The sequence below is a fragment of the Dasypus novemcinctus genome, chromosome 10, assembly GCF_030445035.2.
Source record: "Dasypus novemcinctus isolate mDasNov1 chromosome 10, mDasNov1.1.hap2, whole genome shotgun sequence".
In the NCBI taxonomy this organism is placed as follows: domain Eukaryota; kingdom Metazoa; phylum Chordata; class Mammalia; order Cingulata; family Dasypodidae; genus Dasypus; species Dasypus novemcinctus.
The window spans coordinates 121383488-121395323 of record NC_080682.1 but is presented as its reverse complement, the minus strand read 5'-3'; the positions used below and the strand labels follow the sequence as shown (position 1 = coordinate 121395323).

The 11836-nt window shown below is 45.2% G+C and overlaps 1 long non-coding RNA gene across 1 annotated transcript; it reads right to left on the bottom strand.

Moving 5' to 3' along the window:
• Positions 1-411: 411 nt before the first annotated feature.
• Positions 412-9873, bottom strand: LOC101430722 (uncharacterized). The gene is made up of 3 exons (XR_187898.3): positions 9831-9873; positions 3002-3098; positions 412-570 (listed from the first exon to the last, which is right to left on the bottom strand). It is a non-coding gene; the product is annotated as an uncharacterized lncRNA (long non-coding RNA).
• Positions 9874-11836: the final 1963 nt, after the last annotated feature.

The window sequence follows — 11836 nt, the reverse complement described above, 5'->3', positions numbered from 1 at the left end:
GTTCTTATTTTTCAGCGGTTTCTCCTATGAACCATGGGATAGCTCTAAGATGCCGATTAGGCTAAATCCCTGGGTGAAATAGTTTTCTTCTGTTTTGCCTCTCCTGAAGGCTAAGAAAATTCACGTTGGACTGTGGCGTGCAGATCCACAATCCAAGTCGATTAAGGTTTCAAAACCCAGGTCTCACTCCCCTGACTCTCCTCAGCCACACCTGGTGAGAGCAGAGCTGCAGGACTGCAGGTGCCGTCTTCTGCGAGACCTGCCCTCCTCCCTGGTCCTCTGAGCACTCCCCTCCCATCTTCTCAAAGGAGGATAGAGTTCTTCCATGGGACTATAATTGGCTCTGATCAGAAATTAGTATGCAACCCACAATCCCAGATATGTGAGCAGTGAAACAGATCAACATGTCACTTACTTCATTAAGTTATGATTTAATTACAAGCAGAGTTTCTTTCTAGTTGTATGCTTCCCTTAGCCTGTGATGTTCAACACGTAAGGATAATTTCGTTTGGATAATGAACACTTTTCAAGAACAGATTCTGGAAAGTCGGTTTTGAAAAATCCAGGAACCTGAAGAGAAAAAGCCTGATTACAAACTCCTTGATACAGGTGTGACTAGCCCAATCCTTAGCATGCACACATCTAAGACCGAGTGTGGAAGGTACCATACTGCACACTGGGAGTGCAAGACAAGCCGCCTCCTGCCCCATGGAGGATATATTCCTATGCGGGACCAACACGGAAGCATTGCTGAACCAAGAAATGTGCAATGACCACGTATGGCAAATAGCATGAAGAAAAGGTTCAGTGAGCTGCGTAAGGAATTGAGTTAGCTCTGTGAGAGCCAGGAATGCTTCTCTCAGGAAGGGACATTTAAGCCAAGGTCTAAAAGATGCTGAGGAGTGGGCCGGGCCTAGCCGAGAGGATATTTCAGAATAAAGGAATACCGGGAGCTAAAATCTCGAAGGTAGAAAAGAGCAAATCAAGGAACTGAAAGACCGGTGTGGCTGAAGCCCCGAGAGGGCAGGCAGGCACTGCCCGGGGGAGGCAGGCATGCCCATGCAATGGCAGGCTGAAGATTTGGACCACTACCCTAAGAGCAATGAGCAACTGTGGAAGGGGACTCGGGCAATGAGTGACACCACCAGCTCTGCATTTTTTATCAATATTCTGGTTTTTGTGCAGCGAACAGACTGGAGGGAGGCAAGAGAGGTTTCCAGACCAGTTGAGGGCATTGCTGTCTGTAATCCAAGAGAGCAATCCAGAGGCACGTCCAAGCTCCAGGACTCCATTCTGGAGGTGCAGCCGCACAAGGAAAAATCGGATTCAACTAGAGCTTGCCGAGCTGGTGGGGGCGGGGCGGTGTGCTGCCCATCAGGTCGTTGGCAGAGATTTCCTGAGCGGGCGACCCGGTGTCCACAGACACCCCCTGGAAGGGTCAGGCTGCCCATGGCAGGTGGTAAGCATGCTACACGGTGACTTGAACACAGCTTGTGTCTTCCAGGACCTCTGCGTGAGGGAAGAGAGGCAGAGGAGGAAGAGGCAGGGGCAGAGGGGATGGCTCAGAGGCAGACGTGAGGGCAGAGCCCTTTAGCAGCTCTGTGACTCTGAGCAAGCTCCTTAACCTCTTGTGCCCCAGTTCCTTCACCTTACTGCAGAGTGGAGCTCATGCACCTGCCCCAGAGAGTTTATGAGGGCTAATTTAAAGTAAATGGGGGGAAGCAGACTTGGCCCAACAGATAGGGTGTCCACTTACAACATGGGAGGTCCAAGGTTCAAACCCCGGGCCTCCAGACCCGTGTGGAGCTGGCCCATGCACAGTGCTGATGTGCGCAAGGAGTGCCCTGCCACGCAGGAGTGTCCCCCACGTAGGGGAGCCCCACGCGCAAGGAGTGTGCCTGTAAGGAGAGCCGCCCAGTGCTAAAGAAAGTGCAGCCTGCCCAGGAATGGCGCCGCCCACATGGAGAGCTGACACAGCAAGATGACACAACACAAAGAGACACAGATTCCCATGCCGCTGACAAGAATACAAGCGGACACAGAAAATTACACAGTGAATGGACACAGAGAGCAGCAACTTGGGGCGGGAGGAAGAGAAATAAATAAAAAATAAATCTTAAAAAAATAAATAAAGTAAGTGGGGAGGCGGATGTGGCTCAGGGGATTGGGCTCCTGTGTACCACGTGGGAGGCCCAGTTTGATTCGCGAGGCCTCCTGGTGAAGGCGAGCTGGCCCCCCACCACTGCAGAGAGCTAATGGCAGACAGTGAACACAAACAACAAGGGGGGGAATAAATAAATGGAATGAAATAAATAAATCTTAATAAATTAATTAAATTATTTAACATGTTTAAAGTGTTATTTAACTCAGAACCCGAAGCCCTCAGTAAAAGGAAGTTGTTAATTTTCTTATTTGGTCTGTATATTGGAGTATCAGAGCAGTTGGGACCAGGATTGTGTTTGAATCCTACTTAATCCTTTGTAACTTTGGACAAGTAAATTAAATTCTCTGCATCTCAGCTTCCTCATTTTAATAAAACTTACCCAAAAAGGTAGTCATGAAGATTGAATGAGGGGAAGCGGATGGGGCTCAAGTGATAGAGCTTCCACCTACCATATGGGAGGACCCGGGTTCCATCCCTGGGGCCTCCTGGTGAAAAAGAAGAGGAAGTGTGCCAGCACGAGTGCCTGTGCAGTGAGCCAGTGCCCCACACAAGGGAGTCACGCAGCAAGATGATGACGCATCAAAAAAGAGACAAGGGGAGAGTCAAGGTGAAGCGCAGCAGAGGCCAAGAACTGAGGAGGCGCAATTGACAGGGAACCTCTCTCCCCATCAGAGTTCTCCAGGATCGAATCCTGGTGAATCCTAGATGGGGAGAAAATGAGAAGAGAAGACCACACAGACAGCAAAAACAGCAGGGCGGGAGGAGGGGGAGGGGGGAAAATAAATAAATAAATAAATCTTAAAAAAACTAAAGATTAAATGAGTTAATGCCACTTACTTTAATTTCCACTTCGGCTTCCTCAGAGGAAGGTGCACCCCAGGCAGCCTTTTCTCAAAATAAGTGAGCAAGCTGCAAAGGAGGTAGGTGGGTGGGACTGAAATGAGACAAACAGGAGTGCAAAATCAGAGGACTTCAGAGCAGCCTGGAACACCCTGGCTCCATACCTGCAGCTCTCTGCACAAAGAGGATGAAAATTACTCAGAGGGAAGCTGAATCATTCTGCCAGATGTCCCTGGGGAGAGTAATTAGCTTTAAAAGAGATGCTGGAAATGGATATCGCTGATAAGTTAAAACCCTTCAGCTTGGAACTCATTGCACTAAAAATGTGCATCCTGCTCTGACTAGGGGAGCAAAGGAAACCTCCACAAGCCACTTTCCTGTGTTTGCAATTGAGGAAGGGTGGTTGGTGCTCCCTCGGCCAGCTCCAGTCTTGTCAGCAGAAAGCAAGCTTGCGCTGGGTGGTGCACTTTTTATTCACTTCTCCAACACAGTCACGGGGACACCTGCTAAGTGCCGGCACCTTGAGAACCTACTAAGTGCCGGCACCTTGAGAGAGACGGGTGAGATCGCGGGTGCCTAGAGGAAGGCAGTCGGGTGGGGTGAGGGCAGACAGCCCAGTGCAGCGTGGGGAGGGGCCTGTGCCCAGCGCTGCACACCCGAACAGCAGTTAAAGGAGGTTTCTCTAAGGAGGAGCAATCTGCGTGGAATCTCGAATTACAAGTAGAAGAGGAAGCAAAATGGGTGCCCTGAACCTGCTTTACCACTTTCAGCCCCTTCCTCTCTACCTGGGACCATGATCTGTTATTTTCTCCCATTTCTCATCCCTCCCTACCTTAATAAATTACTGGCCTAACTCACCTGACATGCTCTTGAAATTCATTTCTGCAACATAGTCAAGAACCTAGACAAAATCTGGTACCACATTTACATAAATATTTATTATCCATACAGACACATATAAATTATATTTTTTACTCTACCCTCTTTCATTGAAAATAGCAGGCTGGCTTTGTCTAAAGTCAGCTAAGTCAACAGGCCATCAATGAACAGCTGCTGTATGCCCAGAAGTGTGCCATATATATTGGAAGATAGAAAAAATATATAGAAGGAACAAATCTTGCTCAAAAGTCTTCAGTATAGGAGTCCCAGAGCAGAAGAGAAGGGAAAAGGGTCGTATAAAATATTTGAGGAAATAATGGCTGAAAACTTCCCAACTCTTACGAAAGTCATAATTATACATGTCCAAGAAGAGCAACATACTCCAAACAGGTTAAACCCTAATAGACATATTCCAAGACACATACTAATCAGAATGCCAAATGTCAAAGGTAAAGAGAAAATTCTGAAGGCAGGAAGAGAAAAGCAATTTGTCGTTTACAAGGGATCCTCGAAAGGACTAAGTGCCAATTTCTCATCAGAAAACATGGAGGAGAGAATGCAGTGGTATGATATATATTTAAGGTACTTAGAGGGAAAAACTGCCAGCCAAAAAACTCTTTATCTGGCAAAACTGTCTTTCAAAAATGAGGGAGAGTTCAAAACATTCACAGATAAGCAGAAACTGAGAGAATTCATTGCTGAAAGACCTGCCCTGTAAGAATTGCTCAAGGGAGCCCTTCAGGCTGAAAGGAAAAGACAGAAGAGAGTGGCTTGAAGCTCTGAAGAAATGAAGATCTTTGGTAATGGTAACTAAATGGGCAAATGCAAAACCCAATAGTATTGTATTATCAATCTGTAATTACTCCTTAATTCCTCTAAGAGTTAGCATACAATTGGGATAAGAAATCATCATATTTCCTGATAAGGACTGCAAAATATAAAGAAGTAATGTGAGGAAATGGATTTGGCTCAAATGATAGAGCATCCGCCTACCACATGGGAGGTCCAGGGTTCAAACCCAGGGCCTCCTGACCTGTGTGGTGAGCTGGCCCACACATACTGCTGATGTACGCAAGGAGTGCCTGCCATTCAGGGGTGTCCCCCACATAGGGGAGCCCCATGTGCAAGGAGTGCGCCCCATAAGGAGAGCTGCCACACACACACACAAAAGTGCAGCCTGCCCAGGAGTGGTGCTGCACTCACAGAGAGCTGACGCAGTAAGATGATGCAATAAAAAGAGACACAGATTCCTGGTGCCACTGACAAGAATACCAGCAGACACAGAAGAACACACAGTGAATGGACACAGACAGCAGACAAATGGCGGGGCGGGGGGGGGGGGGGGGGAGGGAAGGGGAGAAGAGAAAGAAATAAAAAATAAATCTTAAAAAAAAAAAAGAAGTAATGTGAAATAGAAACAACCCTAAGGGGAAAAGAAGGATATGGGTTCAGAGAAATGTGCATGCTACTAAAGTTAAGTTGGTGGCTTTTCAAATTAGTAGGTTACAGATTTAGGTTATGTAACACAAACCCCAGGGTAACCACAAAGAAAGTATTTTTAAAATATGCAGAAATGGAAATGAGAGATTAATCAGATATATAACAAAATAGCAGCTATACAGGAAAAAAAGAGGCTGTGATAAAGGAAAAGAAAAAAAAAAGATATGATATAAAAAACAAAGAACAAAATGGCTTTACAGTAATAACAATGAATTTAATGGGTTAAAGTTCCCAACCAAAAGACACCATTTGGCAGAGTGTATAAAGAAGCGTGTTCAGGGAAGCGGACTTGGCCCAGTGGTTAGGGCATCCGTCTACCACATGGGAGGTCCGCGGTTCAAATCCCGGGCCTCCTTGACCCGTGTGGAGCTGGTCCATGCACAGTGCTGATGCGCGTGAGGAGTGCCCTGCCACGCAGGGGTGCCTCCTGCATAGGGGAGCCCCACGTGCAAGGAGTGTGCCCTGTAAGGAGAGCTGCCCAGTGTGAAAGAAAGTGCAGCCTGCCCAGGAGTGGCACCGCACACAAGGAGAGCTGACACAACAAGATGACGCAAGAAAAAGAAACAGATTCCTGTGCCCCTGACAACAACAGAAGCCGACAAAGAAGATGCAGCAAATAGACACAGAGGACAACTGGGGCGGGGGGAAGGGGAGAGAAATAAATAAATAAATAAATCTTTAAAAAAAAATTAAAAGAAGCATGTTCAACTATATGCTGTTTAAAAGAGACTCACCTTAAATCCAAAGACAGAAATAGGTTGAAAGTGAAAGGATGGAAAATGTGATACAAATAGTAACCAAAAGAGAACTGGGGTAGTTATACCAAAAGACTTTAAGTCAAAAGCTGTCTATATAATATTAGTAAATTAGAGCAGAAATTTAAAATTGAGAATAAAAACCAATAGAGAGCATTAACAAAACCAAAAGTTGGTTCTGTGAAAAGATCAATAAAATGAACAAAACTTTATGCTAGACTGACAAAATAAAAAAGAGAGAGGATGCAAAAAAATAAAATAAAAAATGAGGGAGGGGACATTACTTCTGACTCCAAAGAAATAAAAAGGATCATAAGAGGATACTATAAATAACAGATTGCCAAAAAATGAGACAACATAGATGAAATGGACAAATTCCTAGCACACACAAACGACCGACATTGACTCCAAAAGAAATAGATGATCTCAACAGACCAATAACTAGAAGAGGCAACTCAATATGAATCAAAGGCCTAAATATGAACCAGGACTATATAACTCCTAGAAGAAAACATAGAGAAGCATCTTTAGGACCTTGTGTTAGACAATGGTTTCGTAGACCTTATACTATGAGCAGCAAAAGAAAATACAGGTAAATGGGACCTCACTAAAATTACAAACTGTTGTGCATCAAAGGACTTCATCAAGAAAGTAAAACAACAACCTACAGAATGGGGAAAATATTTGGAAACCACACATCTAATAAAGAATTAATTCCCAGACTTTATAAAGAAAGTCTACAACTCAGCAGCAAAAAGACAACCCAATCAAAAATTGGTCAAAAGACATGAATAGGCATTTCTCTAAAAAAATATACAAATGGCCAAAAACATATGAAAAGATGCTCAACATCATAAGCCAAATTAAAAAAACACAATGAAATACCCTTTAAATCCATTACAATGGCCAGTATTAAAAATAATAATAACAAGAAGTGGCGAGGATATGGAGAAAGAGGACCACTCATTCCTTGTTGATGGAAATGTAAAATGGTGCAGTCATTGTGGAACCTCAGAAAATTAAGTATAGAATTGCCTCCAGCAATACCACTTCTGCGTATAATATTCAAAAGAATTAAAAGCAGGGACTTGAACAGATATTGGCAATATGCTCATGGTAGCATATTTCACAGTTGATAGAAAGATGGAAGCAACACAAGTATCTGTCAACAGATGATGGATAAGCAAAATATGATATATACATAAAATGGAATGTTATGCAGCTGTGAAAAAAAACAATGTTCTGGTGCATGCAACAACATAGTTGAACCTTGAAGACGTCAAGTTGAATGAAATAAGACCAGACAGAAAAGGACAAACATTGTATTATATGCTCTCAATGATACGAAACAATTAGAAGAAGCAAATTTATAATGTGAGAAACCAGGGACTGGGGAGGGTCAGGGAACGGGGATTTAAAGCTTAATTGGTACAGAATATCTGGTGGGGGTGATGTAAAAGTTGTAATGGGTGATGGTGGTAGCTGTACAACATGGTGAATGTAATTAACACCACTGAATTATATATATCTGAATGTAATTAAAGGGGGAAATTTCAGGTTGTATACATGTCACTAAAATAAAACTTCTAAAAACATGTCTTGGAGAAATAAGCCTAGCACAAGTACAGCTATGGTGAAGAGCAGGTCCTCATTTACTACTGAATCAGTGAATGAGTGAATGAATGAGCATAGGGCCCTGTGTTGGATTTTCTGTGATCAGTTCACCGGCATCCTCACCCTGTGGACTCAAAAAGCCTGGAACAACCTTCCCCAGAATCCCTTTTCAGTATGGTTCTGAGTTAGTTCTACCATGGAGAGGCACTTGAGAGGGCTCTGGAAGGCTGAGAAGGCAGTGTTTTCCAGGGGCTGCTGTTTGCAGGTGAGTGGGCACTGGCAGAAGGCAGATGTTTGAGGCATCGCCCTGAGAATCGCCCTCTTGGGTGCTTCGCACTATTGAATCACCACCCGCAGCTGCCACTCCTCCGCGCCACCTCCCGGGGCTCACTCAGCTCGGTGTTGCCACAGCTGAGGGCAGGGGGCAACTTCCCCGAGACCTGCGCACTGCCAGATTTCCTGAAAGCGCCTGCAGAGCTCCCAGCGGCTGTGGAGCTCTAATTCCTTGCATGCACTTCTCCCTACAGGAGATTCTGAGGTGACCAGTTCTGACCAAATCCTGTCTAGTGTGGGCTGCCTGTTATGAAAAGCAAGATTGTGTGGACCTTGGAATTGCATGAGTTCTAGGAAAGCTGGCCAGGGGTGAGTCACGGAATCGATTCTGAGCTACAAGAACCAACCAGACGTGGAGTTGTTGGTGTACAGATGGAGTCACTCTCCCTCCCTTCAGACATCCCCTCAGTCCTTCCCTCACTCATTCAAGTTTTCTTTCTCTAAAGCCTCTGCCTCTTTACCATCAGGACAGATGAGAAAAATCATGTTGGATTTTTTTTAACAACTGCTAATAAATATTGATTTTCCCCAGAATGATCTCATTTGGGCAATTAACAGTTTTGTTTCCTGGCAGTGGTGGCCAGCCCCTGGGAAATAAGTCTAAGGAAGCCGTTGGCCCATTGCTGAGACAACTTGAGCCCAGACTGCCTTTTCCTGGGACTGCTTCCAGATATACCCAGCCCCTTCATTGACAGGGGCCATGGAAGTGTGCAAAACCCACTCTGGTCTGGAAAATTCACTCGAGGCCAAGGGCAGGTTTGACCATGTCTTTCATACTCATCATGCGTTCATTCAACACAATACATGTGCGTAAAACACCCCTGTGTGCCAGGCGCTGGAGATATGATGGGAGCAAGACCTGACCTCCAGCACTGAGGAACTCAGATATTCTAGGTAGCAACAAATGTTTAAATTGTAATCATGGGAAGAGGAGTTGGCCCAGTGGTTAGGGCGTCTGTCTACCACATGGGAGGTCCGCGGTTCAAATCCCGGGCCTCGTGACCCATGTGGAGCTGGCCAATGCGCAGTGCTGATGCGTGCAAGGAGTGCCCTGCCACGCAGGGGTGTCCCCCGCATAGGGGAGCCCCACGCGCAAGGAGGGTGCCCCGTAAGGAGAGCCGCCCAGCGCTAAAGAAAGTGCAGCCTGCCCAGGAATGGCGCCGCACACACGGAGAGCTGACACAGCAAGATGACGCAGCAGAAAGAAACACAGATTCCTGTGCCACTGACAACAACAGAAGCAGACAAAGAAGACGCAGCAAACAGACACAGAGAACAGACAACCCGGGTCGGGGGGTGGGGGGAGGGGAGAGAAATAAATAAATAATCTTTTTAAAAAATAATTAAAAATAAATTGTAATCATAAAAGGGTGCTTCATTTAGAGTCAAACAGTGGTTTTGACCTAAGTGCTGTTATAGAAATGAAGATAAAGACCCAGAGTCTAAAGAATGAGTGCTGAGTGGGAGCACTCTTAGCACCAGGCAGGGAACACCATCCAGCAGACAGTTTAGTTTCTAGAGGATGAGGTTTGGGGAAAATAAAATGGAGTCAGTTTTTCAAAGCCCAAACTACTTCTCTCTCTCTCCCATTTAGCAAAGGAAAGTCTCTGGAAGCTTCTGAATGGCTGGTGGTTTCTGTGTTTACCCACAGGTGCATGAAGTGCTAGGATGGCTGCAGTGGTCTCCGCTGCATACAGGATATGCCCCTCTTAGGATTACGGCTTTCAATCGCCTGTGCTCCTTACCTTCAGTTGTCTATTTTGGCATGTTGACTCCCAGTTGTCATTTTAGCAGAAGTCAGGTCTGCACTGTTGGCAGCAAGTTAGATGCCACTTCAGGGTTCATTAATAGGTAACCATGTAATTTATCATCCAACCCAGGACGCTGTTTAGAGTAAGGGAGTACACTACAGACAGCTATCACAGGGCAGCAGCTGTAACCAGGGCCTGCCCACTCCAAGCAAGACGCTTATTCACCTGATCAAAGGTGTTGGGCTTCTGCGTAGCACTATCAGCCGTTTACATGTGTTTTCTTGCACTTTAATCCTCACAACAATTTCATACAGTAGATGCTACTTAACCCATTTCACAAATGAAGATGCAAGGTTCAGGTGATTAAATAAATTGCCCGGAGCTGAAATGGTAGTAAGAAGTGGAGCCATATTGGAACCCAGATCTATCTGACTTTAATATACATTCTTATCACAACCATTAAACTAGCTTCAAAAATTGCAGCATTTGCCTTAAAAAGCCCTCACGACCCTTGGGCCACAGATGCAAAGTTTCGTTAACCAATATGAAGTGAGTGCCACATTCCACCACTGAAATTCACCCATTGACACAGTTCAACTCAACACACACTAGGACTGGACTGAAGCTGTGGGTACGGAGTTGAAAAGATGGTTCTGGCCCTGAAGGATCTCACAGAACAGGGGAAAGACAGACAAGGAAAGCAATAATTACAGAACTGTATGATAAGCACTGGACTAGGAGAACTTGCAAGGTCTTGTGGAACCACTGAAAGAAGCATCTTATCCAACTGGGGCATCTAGGAGGCCTCCCCAAAGAGGTGGCTCAAACCGGTGGGTCAAAAAGGATGAGTAGAGACTGGTTAAAAAATAAATATGGAAGAAAGCAAAGAGAATATCCTTATGCAAAGGATAAAGGAACAGTCGGTGTAAATAAAAAACCTTTAAGGAACCAGAGAAACAAGTGATGCTGTTCGTTTGGAGAGAAGAGGGCAGAAGCTGCTCTGTGTGTGCAGGGGCGCTAGCCTCTTCCCTCCTCCCTGGTGCCTAGAGGATGCGGCCCGTGGCTCATGGTTGCCAGCCACGGCTGCCTTACCAAAGTAAGTGGTTCCGCTGTAGGTACAGGACCCAAGGTGAACCAACAATAATCTTCCACAGATTTTTCTTCTAGACGTGGTGAAACAAACAAACAAACAAACAAACTGCATTCAGCTGGTGGCACTGCTCAATCTATAGTATGAGAGTGTGGGGGCTGCTAGGGTCCTCTCGCCATTCTGTGGAGAAAGCCCATCGTGACTGAAGCCAAGGTAAATACACAAGAAAGATAACACTGAGAGAAAGAGACAGGAGCATCCTTAGCATACAACTTGAAACCTTGAGCTTTTCAGTTACGTGAACCAATAATTTTGTATTCTTGCTTAAATTCTATGGGGTTTTGTCCTAATACAGTGAGTCAGAGATACTTCTAGGCCGTCTAAATGGATGTGTCCAAAATGTGCCTGGGGCTCAGGAAACAAGTCAGGAGGCATCAACCAGTTTGGAGATACCAGCATGGGTATTGAAATGTCAGGAGTGAATGTTATTGCCAATGGAGGGTACATGGATGAAAGGGCAGCGGGCTGATGAGGGAGCCCTGGGAAACAGGGAGAGCGAACCCAGCCAAGAATGAGGTGGAGCCTCCAGGTAAATAGGAGGACAACCAGGGGAGCAGTTTATACCGCAGCTGCATAAGGACAGTATCAAAGAAGAGTGTTCAGTGGGACCAAACACACAGAAAAGTCAAAGGGTCTGCAATCTCATATGGAAAATTGGAAAAACATTCCTGATCAAAAAAAAAAAAAAAAAATGCTGCAAGGTAGAGTAAGTAAGATAATTGCCATAAGACAGGTCAAAGTGTAATTGGAAGTCAAAAACAAAATTCCATGGCCATGACTGTTTTCATCTTACTTGACATTGTTTTTCTTTATTTGAGAATTTGTGGGTTCACAGAACAATTGTGCACAA